We start from the raw sequence: 25,908 nt of genomic DNA, 5'->3' as shown, positions 1-25,908 counted from the left end.
AAAATATAAAGTGCAGTATGACACACAAGCCCTTCCCAGATCCAGCCACGAATTCCCACTCAGAGGATAACGATCCTAGCCGGCGCCCATCAACAAAAAGAATAGACAGGACGCGGCCCATCAAGCTGACAGAAAAAAAAAAACTCCTCAAACTGACAAGGACAGGCTCGGTGACCATCAACAGGGAAGAATAGACAGGACACGAAACATCAAGCCAAAACGGAGAGGCTCCGACGAGATATTCATCACCGGACCTGAACACCTCGCCTTGTGGGCTACCGTTGGGGGAAGCCATCAAGTAAACAAAAGGAAAAATCCAACCGAAATATCCATCGGCTCCAACCCGGATCCAGCCATCCCATCCGGATGGCCTGAACCACAAGAGCCACTCAGAATTTCTTTACATATGAGGAGACTCGGTCCGGACGTCCATTCGACTCTATTCTCCAACGCCAGGAAATCAATTCATACGACAATCAAGGACTGTTGATGAATGGTGCCTGCCTGGAATTTGGCCTCAAGGCTAAAAATCCCTATAAAAACCCCGGACAGTTTACCCTCCTTCGTGGATTTGGGAACACCTATACCTTGGGTATAGACCCCTGTCCACCCAGCGCTGCGCTGTTTGTTTTATTGTGGTTTTTCCTCATTGTTTATTTTTTATAGAAATTGTTTTATAATAAATTGTTTTTATTTAACCCAAATCTGCCTTTGCATTTATAACAGATTGGTGCCGTGACTCGGATCGGAGAAACTGCGGGGAATCTCGCTGCCCAGGACGGGTACCCCCGCTGATTTTGGCGGCCTGGTGAGTTGAGAACCCCCGTAGTTCATTCCGATATCCGAACCAAATTTAGGCGGAGGTAAAAACCACAATAAAAAGGATAAATCCGGATCGGAGAGCTCGGAAGGCACGGAGCCTTCGGAAGCCGCGGCTTACTTTGCTCGTAAAACGTCTAGTGCGCACAAGGACACCCACGCAGGAAAATAGCTGTAAGTACTGCTGGTTGAGCGGGCGATCGGGCGAGTGTGTGAGACGTGATCTGATCACGAAGCGAGTGCGGACTTCAAGGTCGCGTTTCCATCCTCCCGCGAGGGAATTGGCCGGCCGCGAAGGAAGCGATACAGAGTGAAAGTTTTTTTTTTTCCCTCGACACACACTCGTAAAACCTGAGACCAAAGGGTGTCTCGGGAACTGATCGCAAGGTACTTAGAGGGGAAGGGACGTCTTGTCGAGCTCGAGGCTGGTAAACCCTCTTAGTAACGGACCCAGGGAGAGGTCCAGGGAAGAATCAAAAGTTCCGATTACAAGAGACCTCAGCTCAGCTCGCTGAAAGGTGAGTATCGGCAAATTTTGATTCCTAAGTACACAACGCAGAAACTGATATCGACTCACGGAGAAGTCGAAGAAAGGTAAGAATATATTTGCGAAGTATGGGGCAGAAAAAGAGTAAGCTTCAAGGAAGAAGCACAGGAAAAGATTCCTCCGATCAGGGGGAGGAATCACCAGACATCCCACTGGAAAGTCCCTTGGGGTGGATGCTAAAACACTGGGAAGATTGTCCCCAGAGGAAGGGGAAATCAAAGGAGAAATTAATACATTATTGTATGGAGGTTTGGGGAGGACAGGAGTTGAGAAGTCATCTCACTTGGCCAGTGTTAGGCACATTTGAAAAATAGACGTGTAACAAGTTGTTCTCCTATGTGGAGAACAAAGTCCCCTCAGATCCTGAGGAGAGGGAATACGCCAAGCTCTGGGTAAATGTCAGAGTAGGGCTATTTCCAATAAAGCAAAAAGAAAAACGTGAGTCGAGAGCTGAGTCCTGGGAACCCCTCGATCACTTACCACCCCCGTATCGAGGACCGGCGGGACCTTCCTCTGCAGATCAAGTAATGCCCACAGCACCCTTGGGCCCCCGAGACCAACCCACTGAGATACGTGTGTCTCAAGCGGGAGAGTCGGGGCCAGCAGCAATGCCGGCAGCCCTTCCCCTTTCCCCGCCTGTAAACACCGTAACCACAGCAACCTCCTCGGAGGTTTTTTCTGCGCAAGGCTGGGGATCACCCTATCCGTCCCTGCCGGTCCGGCCGCCACAACCGGGACCCTCCCATACAACGGAGGGGACTCCTCCCTTCAGCCGGGTGGCGGCAGAGTTCCCACAATTAATAACAGGGAGGCAACACACAATCACCAATTCCCCTCCCGCAAGTAGAACCCGTTTAAGAGCAAGAATGATAGATAATGAATGGGGAGAGAGTGAAGAGGGGCACCGGTTGTTCCCTCTTAGGGAAGTACCGACGGCCCCGGGAGTGATCGGTTTTGTGAATGTCCCCCTTAACTCTGGAGATGTAAGAGCATTTAAAAAAGAGATGGGGCGGTTGTTAGATGACCCTCTCGGAGTGGCTGAGAGGTTAGATGAATTTTTAGAGAGTAGCATTTATACCTTTGACGATCTTATGGCAATCCTGAGATCACTGTTTAATCCGGAGGAAAGGGAAATGATTAAACAAGCCGGGATCAGAGACTGGGACAGACGCAATCCACAGGGGATGCCAGGTAACCAGAAATGGCCTAGCGCAAGCCCGAGCTGGAATGCACAGACAGAGGAAGGCAAACGGAACATGATGGATTTAAGGAGCATGATTGTACAAGGTATAAGAGAAGCGGTCCCTAGGGGCCAGAATATTAGCAAAGTTTTTAGAGAGTGTCAAGGAAAAAAAGGAACCACCCACTGAATAGATCGAGAGATTACAGCGAAGTTTACAGATTCACTCTGAGACTGACCCGAACTCTCCTGTGGGGGAGGTTCTGTTAAAAAACACAATTCGTTGCTAAATCTTGGGAGGACATTAGGAGAAAATTAGAAAAGATCGAGGAGTGGCAAGATAAAAACCTCCAGGAGCTCCTAAGGGAAGCCCAAAAAAAAAAAAAAAAAAAAAAAAAAAAAAAAAAAAAAAAAAAAGTATACATGAGGAGAGAAGATGAGAAGCAGAAATTGCAGGCTAAGGTTTTAGTAACTGCAGTAAAAGAGATCCAGAAACAAGAACAGATGCAGGGTAAGTTTAAAACACTACCCGGAAAAAGTCGAGGTTCTCACTGGGCAGCCCCGGCCCCACGGAGAGAGCCCCCAGAATGCTACTACTGTAAAAAGGTAGGACACGTTCAGCGGAATTGTAAACAAAGAATAAAAGATGAGAAAATTTTTCAAGAGGATTAGGAGTGTCAGGGGCTCTTTAATTTAAAGACCAGAACATCCAAGAAGCCCTTGATAAAATTAAAAGTGGGCCCCTAACGACAAGAAGTAAGTTTTCTTGTAGATACTGGGGCAGAGAAAAGTACCCTGCAGAAATTGCCATACGGATGTGTGGCTAGCAGAGAAAAAGTTTTTGTAATCGGTGCAAAGGGAGACCCCTTTGAAGTACCTATAATAAAAGATGTGGAAATAGAATCTGAAAATAAAATTTGCTTAGGGAATTTGCTATTAGTAGAAGAAGCAGATTACAATTTACTGGGAAGGGACATGATTGTTGCTTTAAGAATTAATATCTTGATTAAAAATTCTGAATTAGTGGTGAAAATATTTAAGTTGACTCCTAAAAATGAAGAGAAAATAAACCCTGAAGTATAGCATTCAAAGAGAGAAGGGAGTTGAAACAAATAATTGATGACCTCCTAAACGGGGGTACTTTAGAGCCTTGCATGTCTCAACACAACACCCCCATCCTGACTGTAAAAAAAGACGGATGATAGCGTCCGATTAATCCAGAACCTACGAGCGGTAAACGCTAGGACCTAGACTAGATTCCCGGTGGTGGCCAACCCCTATACTTTACTAAATAGACTCACACCAGAAGATGTGTGGTATAGTGTGATTAATTTGAAAGATGCTTTTTAGACTTGCCCTCTGGATGAAAGGAGTAGAGATTATTTTGCATTTCAGTGGGAGGACCCAGATACAAACCGTAAGCAACAGCTAAGGTGGACGGTCCTCCCCCAGGAGTTTGTGGAGTCTCCGAACCTTTTCAGACAAGCTTTAGAACAAATGTTAACCCAATTTGCTCTTGAGGACAGGACAAAGCTTTCACAGTATGTAGATGACTTGCTTATAGCTGGACCGACTGAAGAGAGTGTGAAGAAAAGCACGATTGCCTTGTTAAACTTTCTAAGAAAGAAAAGTTTGAAAGTATCAAAATCCAAGCTGCAATTCACAGAGCCTGAAATAAAAAATAAAATAGCTCAGACATTAGATATCTCAAGGAAAAAATTAGACCCGGAGAGGGTAGCAGGCATCCTTGCATTGCCTGCACCAAAAACAAAAAGGCAAATTAGACAAATTCTAGGGCTCTTGGGATATTGCAGGCAGTGGATTGAGGATTTCAGTGAAAAAGTGAAGTTTTTGTATGAAAGATTAAACACTGACAGGCTGAAGTAGACTGAACAGGATGAGTCTAATTTCCAGAAATTAAAAACTGTTCTTATGACTGCCCCGGTACTAACTCTACCAGATACGAATAAAGAATTCCAGTTGTTTGTGAATGTGAGTAAACAAACAACACAGGGAGTCCTGACTCAGGAATGGGCAGACAAAAGAAAGCCTATAGGCTTCAAAGATCTTAGATCCAATCAGTCGGGGTTGGCCTACGTGTTTACCAGCAATTGTAACAGTGGCTCTGTTAATAAGAGAAGCAAGGAAAATAACTTTTCCTCCCCTAGTAGTTTACACTCCCCACGATGTGAAAAATATATTGCAGCAAAAAGCAGAGAAGTGGCTGACTGATTCCAGGCTTCTAAAATATGAAGCCATCTTAATCAGCTCACCCGGTTTAGAATTGAAAAACCACTGCACAAAAATCCTGCTCAGTTTCTATTCAGAAAAATTAGTACATGATTGTTCTAAAATCGTAGAGCTGCAGACCAGATAAGTTACATCAACGCAAACTGTGATTGTTTTCCATTTATACATTTTAAATGTGCTTGTTGTAAACAAATTTGAGTAACCCACTGTTGGGGAGAGTACAAACCTAAGAGATTGTGTACCAATTGTCTGACTAAAGAACAGGAGCTGACTAGCCGTTTCTTAATACTTGTCACCCGGGCGGGGTTTTTAGAACTTGACTCTCCTGAGTGGTACCTGTTTTTTCAAAAGGGGATTAGAGGTAAACTAGACTCCAAAGCAAAAACTTTAAAAATTGAGTGCCAAAAGACAGTCAAGGTACCGAGCAGGACAGACACAATTAAGTCGTCTCGGTGGGCTGCTTTCAAGAGAAGGTACGCCATAAGGACTACAAAGGCCCCTGAAGAATATCCTTGCTGCCGAGAAGATGGTAATCCCCGCCGTATATTTCTATACGGGCGAAGGGCAAGGCAGAGGGATACACCGGTGGGGAATCCTGACTGTCCTGAGTCTAGCCGTGTGCTTAGCCGAGAGAATGATTCCCGAAGTACCTCCGGGGGAGCGTCTCCTGGGGAAGTGTGAGCAGTGTCAAACTGCCACAGATACCAGACGAATAGTTAACTACTGTCCTCCGGAACGTTGTTTGTCTAACAGCACTCAGTATAATCTTTGTGAATTAAAGGGGAAGGTCTAGTGTTACCACTCAGGGGCAAGGCTTAAAGACGGGCAGTCTAAAACTCCTATGAAAAGAAAGACTGAAACTTCCCATTTCAGGTATAAGAGAGAAGTGGGAATGATTCCCCAATTCCAATCTGCAGCCAATGTAACAAAACTGTCTGGATAGGGGGAAAAAGACAATCCACCTTTTTGGCATATTATGCGGTTAACCCTTTATGTTACAATAAAGCGAATTTAAAAATGTGTACCATGAGAGAGAAAGTATATTGGGAAAGTAGAAATTTAAAACATGAAGAAGAGGTTTTTTTAATAATGAACCGATAATCCTTGATTTGTTAAAAAGTAGTGATGACCGGGTATGTTTGCAATTCAACCAAGTATTCTGCTTCTCCAAGGATGAGGAAGGGGTAGACCCTGAAAACAAAATAAAACAACTAACCCTAGAGTTAAAGAGGTGAGAAGCGGAAGCTCGGAAAAAAAGGCTAGAACAGGAGAGGCTTAACTCTCTTAGTGAACATTATGAGCAATTAGAGAAACAATACAGCAATTGGGGGTTGCCAAACCCCAACCAGAATCTTTTCATAGATCTAATGCAAGAAATAGCCACAGAATTAAGTCTATCTAACTGTTGGATCTGTGGCGGTTTAAAATCAGCTGAAAGATAGCCTTGGAAGGGAGAGGAACTAACCCCAGAACAACTTCTAAAAATGAGAAGGCTCTAAAATATCAAAAACAAAACAAAGACCAGAGGGATGGGTTATAGACCAAAGAATAATCGGTACTGTCTGCATTAGCAGAGAGGGAAAAGAATTCACTGATTTAGTAAGCTATACCCCGTGTGTAAGCACACTCACGGTGAATTCGGAAAGCAAAACAAAAACCTGGCAACCTGAACCACCCGCGGGCTATTAGAGTCGCTCCCGGGGGAATAACTGTGAATGAATAGAAATAATTAGACTTTGCTGGTACAAAAACTCTGGGGCCAATCCCTTCCATGAGCTAATAGGATTAAAAGAATATTGGGATGATCCGGCAAAGTTGAACAAGGGTTGGGAAGCTCCTGATGGTATATATCGGATATGTGAGAAAAAGGCTTATAGCGAGCTACCCAGAAAATGGAAAGGATCCTGCACACTTGGAATAATTCGGCCCTTTTTCTTTACTCTACCTAAAACAGAGAGTAAATCATTGGGAGCCCCTCTCTTTGAGACATTAAACAGACAAAAGAGGGAATTAAAACGGGAACTACCAATAGCGGGAGGCAACCAGAAGTGGAACGAGGAAGAATGGCCTGCCGAAAGAATCATTCAATATTACGGGCCCACTACTTGGGCAAACGATGGCAGCTGGGGGTACAGAACCCCCATTTATCTCCTCAACAGACTTATCAGATTACAAGCGGTGGTAGAGATAGTTTCTAACCACACTTCAGAAGCCCTAGAACTCCTAACCAAACAACATTCACAAATGAGAGCTTTTGTGTACCAAAACAGACTAGCTCTCGATTATTTGCTAGCCGAGGAGGGAGGAGTGTGTGGCAGATACAACGAATCCGAGTGTTGTATGGAAATAGACGATTACGGAGAAACAATAAAAGGATTGGCTGCTGAAATTAAAAAGGTAGCTCATGTGCCAGTCCAAAAATGGAATTCAATCCTACAAGCCTCCTGGTGGGACCAGATATTCGGGCAAGGGGCTTGGTGGAAGAAGCTAGTATTTTTCATCACTTGTTCAGTTGCCGGAATCATTTTCCTTCCCTGCTTAATTCCTTGCTTCATCAGACTAATTCACTCTGTTGTGCAAGGAATGCAGATTGCCACACTTCCAATTGATCCTGAGAAAGCGCAAGGGAGACCTACTCCTCTCTCTAAACTAATGAAATTAGAGGAGGAAAAAGAAAACGAAAATGTGATTAAAGCCTTAAAGAATTTTGAAAATAAATATAGCCTGGCACAAGCATATAGTGAGAATTCGTTAACGGACTGGGAAGAAGATGAATGTGAGTAAAAAAATTATAGTCCTCCCCTGCAGAATTGGATGAAATAACACGAATTTTTAATGTAATGAATTATTAGGCGGGGGACTGTGAGAAATGAACTTGTAAAAATTCGTAGAAATCTAAATAAATGTATATAACAATAATGATATAAAATATAAAGTGCAGTATGACACACAAGCCCTTCCCAGATCCAGCCACGAATTCCCACTCAGAGGATAACGATCCTAGCCGGCGCCCATCAACAAAAAGAATAGACAGGACGCGGCCCATCAAGCTGACAGAAAAAAAAAAAACTCCTCAAACTGACAAGGACAGGCTCGGTGACCATCAACAGGGAAGAATAGACAGGACACGAAACATCAAGCCAAAACGGAGAGGCTCCGACGAGATATTCATCACCGGACCTGAACACCTCGCCTTGCGGGCTACCGTTGGGGGAAGCCATCAAGTAAACAAAAGGAAAAATCCAACCGAAATATCCATCGGCTCCAACCCGGATCCAGCCATCCCATCCGGATGGCCTGAACCACAAGAGCCACTCAGAATTTCTTTACATATGAGGAGACTCGGTCCGGACGTCCATTCGACTCTATTCTCCAACGCCAGGAAATCAATTCATACGACAATCAAGGACTGTTGATGAATGGTGCCTGCCTGGAATTTGGCCTCAAGGCTAAAAATCCCTATAAAAACCCCTCTATTCTCCAACGCCAGGAAATCAATTCATACGACAATCAAGGACTGTTGATGAATGGTGCCTGCCTGGAATTTGGCCTCAAGGCTAAAAATCCCTATAAAAACCCCGGACAGTTTACCCTCCTTCGTGGATTTGGGAACACCTATACCTTGGGTATAGACCCCTGTCCACCCAGCGCTGCGCTGTTTGTTTTATTGTGGTTTTTCCTCATTGTTTATTTTTTATAGAAATTGTTTTATAATAAATTGTTTTTATTTAACCCAAATCTGCCTTTGCATTTATAACACAAACTTTAGCTAACATTGACTTAATTTCTTGTTCTTGGAACTTTTTTTTGGCTTTGCAATTATTTGCAGTGGCATCACTCTCTGCCCTTTTGTAGCCATTTCTGGGTCAGTAGGCATGGCTACTACCTGCATCTCTTTGATCACATGCTGAATGAGTTGTATTAAGCGAGGGACCATGCATGGCAAAAGGACTAGAGTCGCTATGGCACATAAGAGAAAAAGCATTTGTTTAACTCGTAGTCTACCAGGTAACCATGAAAACATGTCCCCTTCTCATCCTTTCCATGTTTGGACTGGTACATGAGCTAACTTGCTTATTTATTTTTTTATCTGTTTTACCACCTTTCCATTGTCATCTATTTGCAAACAGCAGTTTGAGTCCTTTAATTTGCCACACACTTTCCCTTCTTCTGCTAATAAATAGTCTAATACCATCTGATGTTGAAATATTGCATTTCTCATCTGAGTAGACTGGTCAGCAGGAAGTTCAAGAGCTGTAGCTGTCTGGTTGATTATTATTTCAAAGACAGTTTGCAACTTAATTACCTGATTTTAAATTTTAAATGGGTTCTCTGGCACCTGATATTCATTCAGGTGGTCATTCATCTTTGCCCCACTGTTTTACAACCTTAAGGAGGTCAGGTGGGGGGTCCAACAATCTAAACTCAAAGATAAATTCCAGTCACAAATGCTCTTTCCCACATATATGCTTACTGTTCTATTTAGACAATATGTGCTTCTTTCAGAAGAATGAAGCTGCCATGGACTTCTTTCTTTGTCCCAAAATCTTGTTCCATTATGGACTTTACTTAGGGTGCTAACTTATCATTTAGGCTCAACTGGCCTGGCTACCCATGGCCAGTTTTCAGATCCCCCTGGCCCTCTGCAGACCCAACAATTGCTAAAGTTAAAGGTTTTTGCTACTTCTCCTAAGGTTAAAAAAGTAATTTTCCCACTTTTGGCTCCACCTTAACTGATAATATAAAGGTAAGATTATTAAGGGAAACATTCTAATAATGTAATAATCTAATTTTCTAACCTAATTTTCACTTTCATATTGTCTTCTACACCATCTGTGGCAAGTGTAGGCACAGAAAAAGCTTAGCATAAAGAGAGCAATGACAGCATGGATTTGCCCCCAGCGTCTGGAGATCTGAGAGTAAGGATGCCCATACAGACTATTTCAGCAGGCAGTCTGTAGGTAGGCACACTGGGCTTCCTCTGATGTCAATGCACAACTACTGCTCCAGTCCACTCCTGTGGAGTATCAGTCGCAGATTCTCATCCTTCTCCTCCAGCTGAGATGTCCAAACCTTTGGGCCTCAGAGACCTTGACCTGAGTGTGATGGGTCCACCCATGTTCAGCTGTCTTGATGACTGTTTCTGTGGTTAGCACAACTTGGAAATGTCCATGCTACTTAGCCACCAGTGGTGCTTCTTTTCACTCCTTAACTAGGACTCAGTCTCCTGGTTCTCACTTGTCCAAAGGCAGGGTCTGTTTCTGCTGAGTTTCCTGTCAGAGATTTCACAAGAGACAGTATCCAGGCCACAAATTGTTTTAAATATACATCACTTAAGTCTACTTCTGCCCGAGGCCAAGAATTACAAGGATAAGGAATTCCAAACATCAGTTCAAAGGGAGATAGTTGAATATCTCTTCTGGGTTTGGCCCTTATTCTTGCTAAAGCCAGTGTCAAGAGCCGCACCCATGGCATCTCAGTTTCTATCACCAGCTTCAGAGGGTGTTTCTTTATTTCCCCATTCATCTTTTCAACCTGGCCCAAGCTTTGGGGATGCCCAGGAGTGTGGAGGTTCTATTGTATCTTTAAAGCAGTCATCACTCCTTTAAGAATTTTTCCGGCAAAATTAGTTCCCTTATCTGAGTTCATTGCATCCACAATCCGATATCTTGGAATTATTTGTTCCAAAAATACTTTAATAACTGACCCTGTAGTTGCTGAAACAGCTGGGAAGGTTTCTGGCCACTCTGTTAACTGACATACTATTACCAAAAGATATTTAAATCTCACCACCCGGGGCATTTCAGTGAAATCTACCTGGCATCTCTGGAAAGGGACGTACCTCCCAAGGCCTTCCCTCTCTGGCAAGTTTCTTTGTAACTTTGTTATTGGTCTTAGCACAAATCAAACAACCCCCAATAGCTCGCTCTGCCAGAGCAAAGTGACCCACAGCAGCACACATCTTGAGGAAGGCCTCTGCCATCCCTCGGGAGCCCAAACGACCTCCTCCATGAAGCCGCTTCAACAACTGCAAGGCCAGAGATCTCGTCATCCACCACTCACCATCCCCTGCAAACCAACCACCCCACTTTTCCTCTGCCCCACTCCCCACAACTATCTCAAGTTCCTCCAGTGGAAAAGACAACTTCTCTGGCAAGGGGGCAGCCACTGGGAGCAAGGGAAGTATCCCAGAGACCTCCGGCAACAATGCAGCATTTCGAGCTTCCCCATCAGCCAGTCTGCTTCTCATTGCCTCCTCCAAGCACCCCTCTAATGTGCCTGGTGCCCTCCAATGTGCATCACTGCTACCTCTTTTGGTAAATTCACCACCTCCAGTAGGCGGGAGATTAAGTTCTCATAAGCCAACGTCTTTGCAGGATAATAAACTTCTTTTTTCCCATAGTTTCCCAAATGCATGTATCACACCATATGCATATTTAGAATCAGTAAAAACATTTACTGTCTTGTCTTGGTATAATTCACAGGCTCTCACAAGAGCATACAGCTCTGCTCTCTGAGCCGACCACGTGGGTGGTACTCTTCCCCCTTCCTTTAATTGCTTTCCATTCATGACAGAGTATCCTGTAAATCGCCTTCCTTCTATCACCCCTGAAGACCCATCAATAAACACATTTTCTCCTTCAGGTCATGGAATGTCTCGTAAATATTTTCTTGCCCTAGTCTGCAGATCTATTACTTGAATGCAGTCATGGAATTTGCCTTGGCTCCCCTCTTCAGGGCCGTTCAAACAGGAGGCTGGGTTAAAACTTTTCCCGCTATTAAATTCTAAATCCTCCTGTTCCATTAAACAAGACTCATATTGCAATAACCGAGCGCTGGTCATCCACTTAGGGGCTCTCTCAGTTAACAAAGCCTTAATCTGATGTGAAACTTGAACAATCAGATACACTCCCCTTGTCAGCTTTCAGGCCTCAGCCACAATCAAAGCTGTGGCTGCACAGTTTTGCAATGAGGCCAGCCTCCGGCTACCGGGTCTAATATTTTAGAAAAATAGGCAATAGGTCTCTGTGTTCCCCCATATTTTTGCACCAAAATTCCTTTAGCATGACTTCGTTTACTATCCACATACTGCAACAACTTAACTCTTGAGGGTGGAGTAAGCTCTCCTAATATTTTTTGTGAAAGTTGCCTGTCGCCCTGAAAACTCAGCTTCTGAGCTTGCTAACATAGTTTTCTAAAGACTTTCCCAGGACAGTAACTGTAAACATAGATATGTGTACATTCTTTCTGTTACACGTCTTGTGATGGGCATCTCTCATGGCCAGTGCAGTGAGAAAGTGTTATCCTGACCATCCAATCCCTGGCTGTGGTAGGAAGCCTATAAATCCTGGGAGGAAAAATAAACTCTGCTCTTTTCTTCACCACACCTCGATCTGTGTCCGCGTGATCTATTCATCTTCAGCAGTAACAGTTGCCTAAACAAAACAGGTGACTCTGTATAAACATGATCCAGTTCAGCGGCAAGCAATGCCACTGCCCTAAGCTAATCACATCACATTTTTTATTTTTAGTAACCAATTGCTCTCTATCTCAATTTTTTTGCATCAAGTCCATCTTAGGCATAGGGAGGTGACTAACAAATTAACGTTTATTAAAGAAACTTTAATATTTATAACATTTTATAACCTTTAACATTTATAACTTTTATTAAGGAAAGATAATAAAATACTTTCCTTTAAAATTTTCTTATAACCTTCACAGAGGAAGTGTATGACAAATGCCTAGGTTTTCCATAGGACACTATCCCCACAAGGCTGCAGCTACAGAATTTGCCTTAGGATTAGAACTTGCCAATTCTAGCTCTCCACAACAAACCACAGACTGGTGGGGGGGGTCCTCACAAGAGAGGAGTTGCAGAATTGGCTTCTTAAATGACACCAATTCTGGCTTTTTACAACAAAACACACAAAAAGCAGAGGGGTATGGTCCCCTCAAAACTGGAACCTTTCAGCTCTGCACAAAACCTCATGTAGACAAATTAATTAAATCTCCAAATTCATTAACTACAATTTCTACCATTCTTTCAGAGAAAGATGTGTTCAAACTTCTGAACCCACAGAAGAAACCACAATTTTAACAACTCCTTTGAACAATCGAAAAAACTCTTTAGACAATTTTACCCCCTCAGGGATAAAAATTAAGGTGAATTGAGAGGTCTTTGTTTTTACTAAGACAAACATCTCTTTCTCGATGCAGACCCACTTTAAAAGTTAACAACGGCTCCAGGTTGGTGGATGCAATGAGAGCCTTTGACACTCTTAACAATCCATTTCCCTTATCTTCTGGACTTTCTCGAGAGTCGAGCTGTTTTTTGCAGACATTTCCATTTTCAGTACCTCTCTGCCCTGCAGATAGCACACTGATTTTTCCCAACCACTGTCTGGGTCGGGTCTCCCCTGCTGGGGAGGGAATGCCTCTGCCACTTCCTTGTGGCCGACCCCGTCCCCTCTGTCCCGGGGGACCCCTTGGGCCCTGAAGCTTTTCCCTCTTGGGCCTGAAAAAGGCTATCAACTTCGCCTTTCCTCCTTGTGCTAACTCTATTTACCACACACTGAATACCAAAGGCAGTCCCTGTCCTGCCACATTGTCTAAACAGCTCTTCCCCGCTCCAGTGCTTCCGGCCGGCACGGCTGGCAGCACCACAGGCAGCCAGGGCGTCCTGCAGCCTCAAAGGGCTGGCAGCTGCTGCTGCCCCTGCCCGGGGCTGGAGGGGTCAGGCACTGCCCAGCGCTGAGTCCTGGGAGCCCCACAGGCCCACAGCCCGTGCTTCTGGTTCTGCACTTCCACTCCTGGTCCTTGCCTCAACCATATCTCTCCACACTCCCCATTAACCAATTCTGTTCCAGCACACCAACACAATCCGTCCATCTCCTGCTGCCAAAGCCTCTTTCTTGACTCCCCTTATTGCCCACCTTGGGTGTGGATTCTCGAGACCCCTTCTAGTTCTAGGGGGTGATATGCTGCTCCCCTCCGCCTACAGCATTGTTATTCTCAGGTGGAGCTGTAGGAACAGCATTTCCCTGATCCCTTTGCTCTGGAAGGTGAGGATGCAGGGACCTGCAGCTGGCCCTGAGTCAGCTGGCAACACCGGAGGACAAGACGGGGGAAGGTGCTGAAAAACATCTCAATTTTCACTGTTTTCCTCTTCCCCAACTTTTTCTTCTTCTCCTTTTTTTCTTAACACATAGATTTCTCCTGTTGTTTGTTTAAACCATATCAATCCACATTCCCTTTCAATCCATCCTTTCCAATTCTCCTCTAGATACCTTCACAGAACTCAACACAAATGAATTCTGTTTTCTAAGGTGGCCATATAAGTCCATTTGGCAACTTATACTCTGGCCATACATAATAACAATATTGTACCACCATCTCCATAGTTACTTCTGTGTGAATGCATAATCTGTCCCAAAGTCTCAACATTCTCCCCAAGGGACTCTCCAGGGGTATTATGGGATTGTCATCCCTTTTGCTGGGACTCCTTCCTGGCTGCACCCTTGCAACCCTCCATGGGTGCGTTATTTTACCTGTGCTATCCTCCATGGGTGCCCTCCCAGGCTTGCTCCCCAAAGATCCCATTTTACTCACCAGTGAGATTTTCAGTGGTCCTTCCCTGTGGACTCTTCATGGACTCCCCTGGTCCGTCACTTGTCTGTCTCCTGGACAGTCTCGGGAACCCAATCAATCACCCGGTGCCAGCCTCCACCAAGGGGAGCTGATCACCTAAACTGGGTGAGGCGCTCCTTCAGCTCTGCTCGCTGCCTGCCGCCCTGGACGGTGGAAATATCCCAGACCGAGACCCTAAAATTGTCAGGAAGATTAATCCACAAACTCCAGAGGTTTATGCCCAAAAAGGATACAGAGGAGTCCTTTTACTTTATTCTAATAAAGGGAGAGGCCATGGGGCATTCCCCTGGGGTCTCTCAAATTTTTGGAGGGTGTAGCTTCCCTTTTATCCTAATTCCCGGCCATATGTCCCTTCTCTCTTTCCCCATAGGCTGAGGTACTTGAGAGGTACAGACTTCCCAGAATGCCTGATACCTGGGATACCCCCCACAGTGCATAACCCCCTCTTATTTCTTAACTGTTGTGGAATTCATGGTGTTTCCTCAGTGTTCCTTTCATCTTTCAGTGGAATCCATCCCATTGTTTCTGTTATCTCTCAGTGATAGTTTCATCTTATCAGCAGACCCACAGCTTGTTTGTAAAGCCAAACCTGTCATCCTTCTCAAAGGGCACCCCAGGCTCTGCTGGCCTGGACGTGGCCATCAGCTCTACAACAGTCTTAAAATAAGCTTCTGTTCATCTGTTACTCACTGCTGGTTTTGGTCCACTACCATTTTAAACTCATGCTTTATTATCGGGTCATTCTTTTACCACTCAAATTAGATTGCTTATTTTACCTGGAATTATTTATGCAGATTATAGAGGGGAAATCAAAATTATGGCTTGGACTCCGGACTCCTAACTCCCCTTGCAATGTGCCTGAAGGGACACACTTGTCACAACTCATACTGCTTCCAGCAATTCCTTGTCTAGTGCCAATACTGCAGCAGCAACAAAACAATGGGAGCTTTGGAAGCATGGGTGTTCCTCAGATCTTTTGGTCCAAAGTAATTGGAACACAACAATCGTTACTCACTTGCCAAATAGACTCTAAATCTTTTACAAGACTGGTTGATACTGGAGCCAATGTATCCATCATAGCACTGGAGTGGCCTCCTGATTGGCCTTTGGTACCCTCTACAGCGATTGTCCCTGGAGTCGGTGAACATCAGATACCATGGCAATCAGCCAAAGAACTACACATCATTGAATCAGTAGGAAAGACTGCTACCTTGCAGCTCTATGTACTCCCTATCCTGGGCACTTTGTGGAGGCAAGATCTACTGACTCAATGGGGCTTGATCATTTCAACACATTTTTTATAGGGGCCACTGACAAAACACCGCTCCTGAAACTTACCTGGCTTACTGATAAGCCTGGATGGAAAGACCAGTGGCCCTTAAGAGACAACCGGCTTCACCAAGCCTGAATCCTTGTACAGGAACAAGTATAACTGGATCACGTAGTCCCTCCACCAGCCCATGGAACACACCTGTTTTCGTTATTCCTAAGAAAACAGGAAAGTGGAGACTTTTACAGGATCTCAGGGCAGTTGATGCAGCCATGTCACCTATGGGGTCATTGCCGTCAGGAATACCTAACCCTATGGATGCTAAATATGAGCAGAAGCAGGGAGCACAGTGCCTGTGGAATAGCAGGCTGCATAATTTTCTCAGTCTTGCCTGAGAAAGTGGCCTGGGAAATCGTAAGGAGGAATTAAAACAATCCTCAGAGATAGAAGACAGCCTTGCAGGTGCTGTTTGTCAGTTTCTTGTTTTCTTGCAAGAGAAGGTCGAGGGGTGGTGTACCCCACTGACCAATGATGGTAATGTGCTAGTTTACTAACCAATAAGAGTTTTGCCTTTCTGTATTTTAGTGTATCAGTCTATAAAAGAAGATCTGAGGTAATAAACCTTAAGCTCTCCTGTTCAACTCACAAGGGAGTCTGTGTCGTTCTTCTCACCATTCCCAATAGAGTGACATAACCCCACAATGATTCCCAAACTTTGGGAATTAGCAATAATTGATTTAAAAGACTATTTTTTCACAGTTCCTTTACATCCTTGTTGTAGTTAAGGCCTGGCGGAGCGGAAGATACCGGGATGTAACAGAAAGTTAGCAGACCCCCCCCTCTCTGTTAGGACAGTAAAACCTCCTGCAATTAGCCAATAGCACCTAACGATGATGTAAGCAGATGGGAGTAACACAGTGACCCTAGGCTATAAATGTTAAATTCTTCTGCAATAAATCGCCATATTCGCCATCCATCACATTGATGCTGTGGGTCGTGGACCGCGTGGCTGAGGATAGCCGCCTGTGCTGGGTCTAGCCAGGGTGCCCGCCTTGCTTGAAAACCCACACATCCTGACGATGCACCTAAATTTGCTTTTTCTTTACGATCTGTCAATCATGAAACCCTCATGGAATGATACCACTGGATTCTCCTACCCCAGGGTATGAAAAACAGTCCAACTATTTGACAATTTGTCATTCATTCAGCAATACAGCCAATATGGCAAAAATATCCGTTTTGCTGTTTCACTATATGTACGATATTTTAATTGCCTCTGACAGCACAACATGGTTGCGTGATTGTCTTGCATCTTTAAAAATAACACTCACCAGCAGAGGTCTGTGCATAGCCACAGGCAAAATTCAAACAGAACCTCCTTGGAAATACTTGGGCTTTAAAATGCTTGAAACAACAGTCACCCCACAGCCAGTAACTGAAAACTAATATAAGCACATTGAATGACTTGCAAAAGTTACTGGGAACCATTAATTGGATTTGATCTCTGTTGGGAATTACAACAGAAGAATTATCTCCTTTATTTCAATTGCTAAAAGGAGACCCAGACCTCTCTTCCCCTAGGCAATTGATGAAAACTGCCCAAAAGGCTTTAGAGATTCTAAGTGATAAAATCAACAAGTCCTTTGCTACAGGTCAAAACCTAGATTTGCCTTTGGGGCTATTCCTGATTTTGCCATCTTTCAAACGTTATGCTCTTATTGGCCAATGTGATTTGCAAGAATGTCATCTCTGGTTACTAGAATGGATTTTCTTCCCACACACCTTTTCAAAAACTATAACCAGTCAACTCGAAATGATTATTCAACTGCTGTTGATGGGACAACTCCTATGTCAGAGACTGACAGGATATGATCTGGCAGTGATACATCTCCCTATTACTACAGCAGAATTAGAGAATCTTTTCAGGGATTCACTCTCATTTCAGATTGCTCTTGCTGACTATAATGGACAGTTTATTCACACGATGCCTCGACATGCACTGTTGCAGTCCTTCAAAGAACTTCCCTTCCAACCAAGATATCTACAGTCAAAAATGCCTATTCCTGATGCAAAAACTGTTTTCACTGATGGATCAGGAAAAACACAAATCTGTGACCCTGTGGAAAAATGATACAGGACAATGGGAACACTCAATATCTTTCCAACCTGGATCCACCCAGCAAGTTGAACTGGCATCTGTGATAGAAGCATTTAATCTTTTTTTCATAGGAACCTATTAACATTGTTTGTGATTCTCTTTATGTTACAGGAATCGTCAAGAGAATAGAACATTAATTCCTGAAGAAAGTCTCTAAATAAGATCTTTTTGTGCGATTAACCACTTTGTATAACCTTTTACATCACAGGTCTCTTGAATACTACATCCTACACCTTAGGTCACACACCACTCTGCCCAGACCTATAATGGAAGGTAATGCGAGAGCAGATGCTCTCGCCATGACAACCACTATACCCCAGAAATTAGGGCAGGCAAAACTTCTATCAGAAAAATGCCTGAGCACTGGCAAAATAATTTGGCTTAACCTTGCCACAAGCTCGAGATATAATGAATGCTTGTTCACAATGCCAGCAAACTTTTTCCTTACCACAAATATTAGGTACAAACCCACAAGGGTTAAAACCTAATAACATTTGGCAGACAGATATTATCCATATATTGAGTTTTGGGATTTTTAAGTATGTGCATGTTTCCACTGATACTTTTTCAGGTTTCATATTAGCAACAGCTCACAAAGGTGAAAAATCAAGAGATGCCACCCGACACTGGCTGCATGCCTTTGCTACTGTTACAAATAGATGTGGGGGTTTAGATAAGTCTCTGCCTTTTGCCCAATCCTCCGGCAGCAGGCAGTAACTTTATTGAGGTGGCCAGCACCCCAAAACCCATTGTCGTTCACAAGTTCTTTAATAATGGCTGATTCTGTCTATTATAGAATGAATTATTTCTTTAACAGACATAAAACTAACAGACATAAGACTTAAACTATATACTACACAGGAATAAAGAAAAAAGGAAACTACTAGTAGGTATATACAGCAGGAAGTTAAAGGTACCTATTAACGTTACAGCTAGCGAAGAAATAATATAACTTAGGATTCAATGTATCTTACCATCCAGTTGTTGATGGGCACACATCAAGATACTCTCTCTCAGTTCCTGGGAAAGTGTTTGGGGTTGCATGTCCTTCCTTTTGTTCTGGCTCACCTATGTAATTTTTACCCATCAGTGGCGGAGGGTGGGGGAAATCTGACTGCTGATACTTCGTGGGTGCTTGAGAAACACAAAGAGTTTGGCTGGGCCCAGGGGGAATGGGGCAGGAAAAAAAAAGAGGGCAGGGGCAGCTGGGGGCTGGCTGGCTTCTTCAACTTCAGAGAAGGACACTCACTGGGAGCTGTTGCAGTTCAGAGAAGGGAATTTGCCATCACCCAGAGGGAGCTGCTGTTTCTTCTCTTTCTTCCTTCGTTGGTGGGCCTCACACCCTGTGTCCTGCTAGGACGTGCCAGTGCCAGCAACCACCACGGAGCTGCTGATACACCTCAGCCACTGGGCCGGGATCTCTGCTCATTCCTGCTGTTACAGCCAGCTGTTCCACCGAGTCCTGCAGGAACACCGGGACTGACTGCCTGAGGGGGTTTGTGAAGCAAAGCCTCTCCTCCATCCATCCTTTCCCATCTCAGCCGAGAAGGCTGTCACGGGGTCCCTGGTTCTGTTTTGTTGGTAATGCTTTAGCTATTGTTGTTTGTTTGCCTTGTTATACATACTAGTAAAGAACTGTTATTCCTATCCCCAGATCTCTGCCTGAGAGCCCCTTGATTTCAAAATTATAATAATTCAGAGGGAAGGGGTCTACATTTTCATTCCAAGGGAGGCTCCTTCCCTCCCTAGCAGACACCTGTCTCCCAAAACCAAGACAGAAAATAACCATGGAATCTGCGTCCAAACTCCGGGGAGAAGTTCTGAATACTTTTCAGGGTGTATATGCAGAAGGCTTCTGCCTCTGTGTGTAGTGGTTTAGATTTGCTAATTTCGTTTTCCGGCCAATGCACCAAATAAATGTTGTGATTTTAAAGTAGTAACTAAAAAATTACTAGAAAACTTACTTATTTCTTGCTGTGAGATATGGATTAGAACAAGAGCAAAACAGGCTTAAAACTTAAAAAGAATAAAGAAAGTTTATTAACAAAAACTATAAGAATAAGAAAATCAGAATAAAACTTCCAGAAAACCCTTTTCTCTCCCACTATCCAACCATTCTCTTGTTCACATGACAACATAGAGACAAAAAAAAACTTTGGTGTTTAAAACAGTCCCAATTCTTGCTAGAGTCTTTTCATCAGTCTTTGTAGAGAAACAGAAATTTTTTTCTGCCAATATATGGAGTTTCTCACAAGAAAACAAATTTTTTTCATAGCTTTCTATTTTTCTGATGCCAGCTGCCCTAAAATCTGCCATCAGTTGTCTCCTCCCATTTCACATTACTATGAGGTGTGTTATGGGTCAAATGAGTCTAGGGATGTCATTTTTAAGGATGAGTTATTCAAAGGTAAAAGTTCTTTTCATTTGTCTTTGTGAGCCTCTCTGGAAACAGAAGTTTTCTCTTTGCCTCTCAAGGCCACAAATCTTCAACTATTACTTCTCCTCTTCTGTTTCAGTATCTCACAGCATCACAACCACTTCACCATTTTTCTCAAAATCCACACTTTGAAACACTCCACTCCTCTCAATATACTCTGTCATGAATTAAAGGAGTTTTTTCAGAACACTATTGTCCATCTCCATAGCTTTAACAGAAAAATATTTCAGCTTATTAAAGTATCTCCTTATTCTCTACCTCTTCTGAAGCTTAATTTCTTTCTTCACTGTCTTTGATAGTTTATAAAGTCTCTTTACATGTTCATTACTTTCTCTTTCTTTCTCTGGAAAAAAGGGTTAATCTGCAAGTCTCATCTGGGTAATGAAAGGGTTAAAATCTTGCCCAGGCTTTGTAGTTGGTTCTGTTATTTCTGTCGGATCGGCGGCTGGAGTTGTCTGCGATGACTTCTCTCTGTACTCGCCAGTCTTTGATAAACTCAGCAGCGGCAGAAACTGCAGCCGAGCCGGGGGGACCGGCCTGACCCGGACTGGGCCTGCTCTCCTCCCCCACCCCCCCACCCCCCCCTGCAGCCTTGTCCGGCCTAGGAGGGGGGGGAAAGCTGAGCTGGAGCCTTGTTACCTGTTCAAAAGCCGGAAACCAAAGACAGCAAGAAATTCCTGTCTTAAGTCTTAAAGTAGGTATTCACAAGCGGATCTCACTTTTCAATAGTTAAAACCGCCGCCAATTCTCAGAAATGGCCAATAATTGGTCAGGAAGAAAAACTCCCATCAGCCTCCAGCAGCTTCAACTTCCCTAGCTCCCAAAACTATCTTAAAAGTAAAGTCACCCCAAGACACTGTGAAAATTAGTTTGTGTTTTATAGTTTATAGAGCAGTGTATCCCAGTCAAGAATATTTCTTTTATCTCTTCTCACATCTGCTCTCCTGACTAAGATGTTGATTCTTATCTGAGGCCTGAGCCCTTTTGGTGCCAGAGATGACCCCTTGCTGGGCCTATCAGCCCCTAGGTTATCTTTTCCATATCTGCACCAGCCATCTGTGGTAGAGAGGGGGAGGACACATCCTGCCACAGCTACTGTGGGCGTTCCTCAAACAGATAACAAACCTGCATATACATCTGGAAAAACACAAGAGTTTTTCCACACTTGGGGGATCAAACATGCTACAGGTATTTCCTATTCTCCAACAGGCCAAGCCATATTGGAGAGGGCACATTACACATTGAAAAACATGCTACTGTAACAAAAAAGGGGGACTCCAATAGGCATGCTCTCTCAAGAGCAGCTTGATAAAGCAACCTATGTTTTAATTTTTTTAGTCTTTCCACTAGGGATGACCTCACTTGATGCCCTAAGTTTTTGGCTTTTATATTCTTCAAATCCTTAACTGCATTAGTGCATAGTTCTAAACTCCATATAAAGTATAGTAAACCATCTTCATATTTTAGTTAGACAAAACAATCTCTCTGGGCCTTTGATCCAAGGACACACCACAGCCTCAGACCCCAAAAAGTATAAACAAAAGTGAATTGGGGGGAGAAAACTGTGGGAATATTACTTCATTATGTAAACTGTAATTGGAGGATTGATGCCTGGTATGCAAATCAACCAAACATACCTGTCTGAAAAACTCGTGACCATCATCCATCTTGGGTATAGCCTCTGGAAGGCTTTTGACTGCCAAGGTGTATCTATTGAAGGCCTTTAATAAATACCTACTTTATTCTCCTAACTCTGTCTAGCCTCTGTTTTAGGTAGCCATTCCAAGGCATCATCACAGCACATCGAAGATGCCTGGGTCAGACATCTGATAGAGAAGGAGTTCACCCAGAAGTTACATACAAAGATGTACACAGTGGTGAGTGGAAAGGTCCATTTCCACTGTTAGCTTGGGGGCATTGCTAAAGAAACAATGACTGATAACTTGTACTTCACACTCATATATTTTTGCTTTAGCTAATGATTTTTTGATTTATTATAGGAATGGCTTGTATTTTCTCTCTGCTAATTGTTTTTAAATCATGTGTAATCAATGAAGATATAAATAACTTTTCTGTCCTTCTTCCATTTAAGAGAAGACTGGAAATGTAGGTACCTGTAAATTTGACTAGGGCTTGGGAAGGACAAGACAGACTCTCACAATTGGCTTGACTATTCCAGGAGGAAATCCAAAAGAGTAAGAAACAAGTTTGTAAATTTCTCGCTTGCTCGACCTTTGCCATCATTAGTGCTGTAACAGTCTTAATCACAGTCTCTGCAGCTGTTGCAGCTTTAACTAAATCCATTCAAACTGCCCACACCATGGCAGCTCTAACCAATATTACAAAAGAGTTACAAACAGAAGAGCAAATTAACAAGGAAATAATGACCAGATTAGATACCTTGGAAAATGCTCTTTTGTGGATTGGCGAAAGAGTTGAGGCTCAAAAAACCCGCATATCTTTACATTGTGATTGGGAGCACATACATAACTCTGTGTCACTCCTCTTCCATGGAATGAAATGGAACAAAATTGGGATACAATCAAAAACCACCTCCAAGGAGCCTTTGATAAAACCCTGAGACAAGATATCCACTCACACTCAATTAAAAGATCAACTCAGATTTGCAAACTCTGGAGTAGAAAAAAGTGCTGACAGACTTAAGAAATTATCTTACTTGGCTAAATCTGAAAAATTTGTTTTCAGGAATAAATTTATGAGTTTGGGTTTTTATTGGATTGGGTTGTCTGGCAGTGATATCTTTTTTTAATTTTCTGTTTTGTCCTTTTCAACATAATCAGAGGGGTTAAAGGCACACAAAAACAAACTATGATTGCATTTGCTTTGTCCATGACCCCAAAAAAGAGAAAAGGGGGAATTGTTAAAGTAACATGTAGTGCATCTAAAAATCATGGTATATCCCAAGGGAAGAACTCACCCTCAGTTAGTCCCTACCTGAAAACCCTTTCCCCTTCCCCTGTCCCATTGGCTGTAACTTTCCTATATCTCTGACCACCTCCCTCCCCCTAGTATAAGAGACAAGCCCAGGGCATTTTGGTCTCTTTCTTGCTCCAGATGGACCACGTGAAATAAACCCGGGAATCACTCCAAGCAAGTCTGAGTCTCCTGTGTCTAAGATAATTTTAGTCCACATTGTATCTACTCCAAGACCCCTTCCCTGCCCGTGCTCTATGAGGGCAGGCACTTCTCCATAGGGGGTAAGAATGAAGGGGTTCTCGGAGTAATTACAACAGTAACAGGTGTTGGTATAAGGAGAGTTAAACAGAGAGCAACAGTATCAGTGCTGACAGCAGCAGCAGCATCTCTCTGGACAGTGTGTACCTCAGAACTGGATGAATGAGTTTCTACTTCTACGTCAACATAGAACTGTACACTCTTGATGTTCCTTTACCATGGCTTTGGAGAGAACACTAGAAGATGTCAAGAGGACAGATTTGTTGTATAACTGTGATTATGTCTGTTAGCAGTAACCAAAAAAAGGCTCTTAGGTGTAAAGATATATATACTGATGCTTCCAAATAAATCTCAGATTCACTCTATCTCTGCTGGTGGGTCTTGTTCCTTCATGTATCACATGCACCAAGTTAACATCAATTAGCATTGCTGAAAGAGCAGCACTAGTAACATTAGCTTCCTTTGCAAGCCAGCAGCCAAGCTTGTTTAAAGAAATCAAAGCGTGAGCAGTACTAACTGATGATATTATGCTGCCAGAGATGCCGTCTTCAGTATTCCAAAAGGTTACCTTTGGATCACATTTCTCGTTAAGAACATGTGTGCTATACCTAACCTGATGCTGCGCTGCAATAATTAGAGCACTCTGACTTGGGTGAAAAAGGTTAGTTGTCCAATGGTGCATGGTCCACCAACAGCTTTGCCTGGTATACCTTTCCAGGCATGCTCTCCACATATTAAGAACAAGTCTGGAGGGAGAGCAATTTCGCTGATGACAGGTGTTAGTTTGTGGGTGCGGAGGAGCCCGCCGAGCCCGAGATCCTGGCTCTCCCCTGGAGACAAGATACTTCTCTGTAAGAGAGACACAATGTATCGCTCCCAGGGATCTTTGAGTTAGGTATGTTAAACTGTTGTGCCCCATTGGTGTTCCCCCCTGCTGTCCCACCCCGATACATGTATCTCGGGCTCCCCTCGCCCCTCTCCTCTCCTATAAATATCCCGGGTTTTCCCCTGTTCGAGAGATTAGCTGTTGCTGGCTCCCTTTGCCAAAGCTCTGCCTGAATAAAGGTTTGTGCTAAGCTGAACGCTGGACCAGCTTTCTCGTCCCTGCTTCCCGTGTCGCCTGCCTGCCGCCGCTGAGCCAAGCTGGAATCACTTGCCTGCCCGAAGCTGCTCACACGCGCTTTGGCCCAGCCCTTTTCAGGACTGCTTCTCTAGAGAAGTCGCGGCACTCCAGCCTTTCCGTCGCTGCGGCAACTGGCGCCCGATCGTGGGGCATTCGAAGAAGCCCTGAAGAAGCGTCCGCCTGCAGCTTTAATTGCTAGGCGTGCTGCCGTTCAAGCCGCCGCGCCTCGAGGAAGCTTTCTTGCGTTTTAGCAAGAGGCGATCCAAGAGGCTGCGACCGGGACCCTCGCTGACCATCTGGGGCAAGGAAGAGCCCCTGAGGACCGGCCACCCAGGTGACCACCCGCCCAGCAGCTTTTTGTTTGCCCGCCTGCATCTGCCGAAGAGAAATTGTAAGTCGATCCCGTGAAGGGTTTTTTTCGGGCTTTTTTCTTTTTCTTTGCTGTTTTACTGCTGGGCGGGGAGTGAAAAAGGATGGGGAACCCGTCCTCTGCATCGAGGCTGACCCCACCTGAGAGGGACTTTTATATCCAAGTTGTAAGCACCCTAAAAGCAGGAAATTTTAAGTTTTCTAAAGGGGATTTAAAGAGATTTATTAATTGGGTTTTTAAACATTTTAAGATTAATTCGGATTCTGCTAAATCGGGAATTTTTTTTGGATAATGTGGGAAGAAAGTTATACACAGTTCAAGCTAAAGGAGATTTTTCTGTTGCAAAATCTTTTCCTGTGTTTCAAAATATTATTTTCTCATTGCAAAAAAAAGAGGGAAAAAAAGAAGAGGGAGTTTTGGGTCCCCAGTTAAACCCCCCAACCCCATCAACCTCTCCAAGTGTCCCTAAACCCTCTTCCCTATCTGAGAGCTAGTCGGCAGGTGGACATTGCCCCCGGGCACAGGGCTGCTGCCGTCTCCCTGACAACCCCCTACCGTCTCTCTACCCTTGCCAGGGCAGCAATGGCCATGCCGCTCTGGGTCTTTCCTCTAACCTCTCTCCCATGCCCTCACACCCAGTTGTGTCCCTCCCAGTTCCTAGCGTTAGCACAGATGGCGCCGGCAGTGTGGCCAGCCCCGCCATTTTGTCCCACTCCCACCCCGGTTTTCCTGCCCTCGATGCCCAAAATGGCCACTTTCCCGCCTTCACCCCTTCTCTTCCTGCCGCGTCTTGTTCCTCCTCCCCCCCCCACTGCGTCGTTGGGTGCAACCGCGCTGGGCCCCACCCCATCCATTGGGAAACCCCTCCCTGTCACGGACCCCAGTCCCGCTCCTTTGCGCTGGGGCACTGC

The 25,908-nt window shown here is 44.1% G+C and overlaps 1 pseudogene; it reads right to left on the bottom strand.

Annotated features, from left to right (window-relative positions):
- LOC148183366 (uncharacterized) overlaps positions 1-25,587 on the bottom strand; it is an 88,268-nt pseudogene extending 62,681 nt beyond the window's left edge.
- Between the last annotated feature and the right edge of the window lie 321 nt (positions 25,588-25,908).

The sequence above is a fragment of the Pseudopodoces humilis genome, chromosome 12, assembly GCF_049639895.1.
Source record: "Pseudopodoces humilis isolate 2021_Gansu_Grassland_sample_001 chromosome 12, ASM4963989v1, whole genome shotgun sequence".
NCBI lineage: Eukaryota > Metazoa > Chordata > Aves > Passeriformes > Paridae > Pseudopodoces > Pseudopodoces humilis.
Note: the sequence above shows the minus strand (reverse complement) of the source record. Positions and strands in the feature narration are given on the sequence as shown.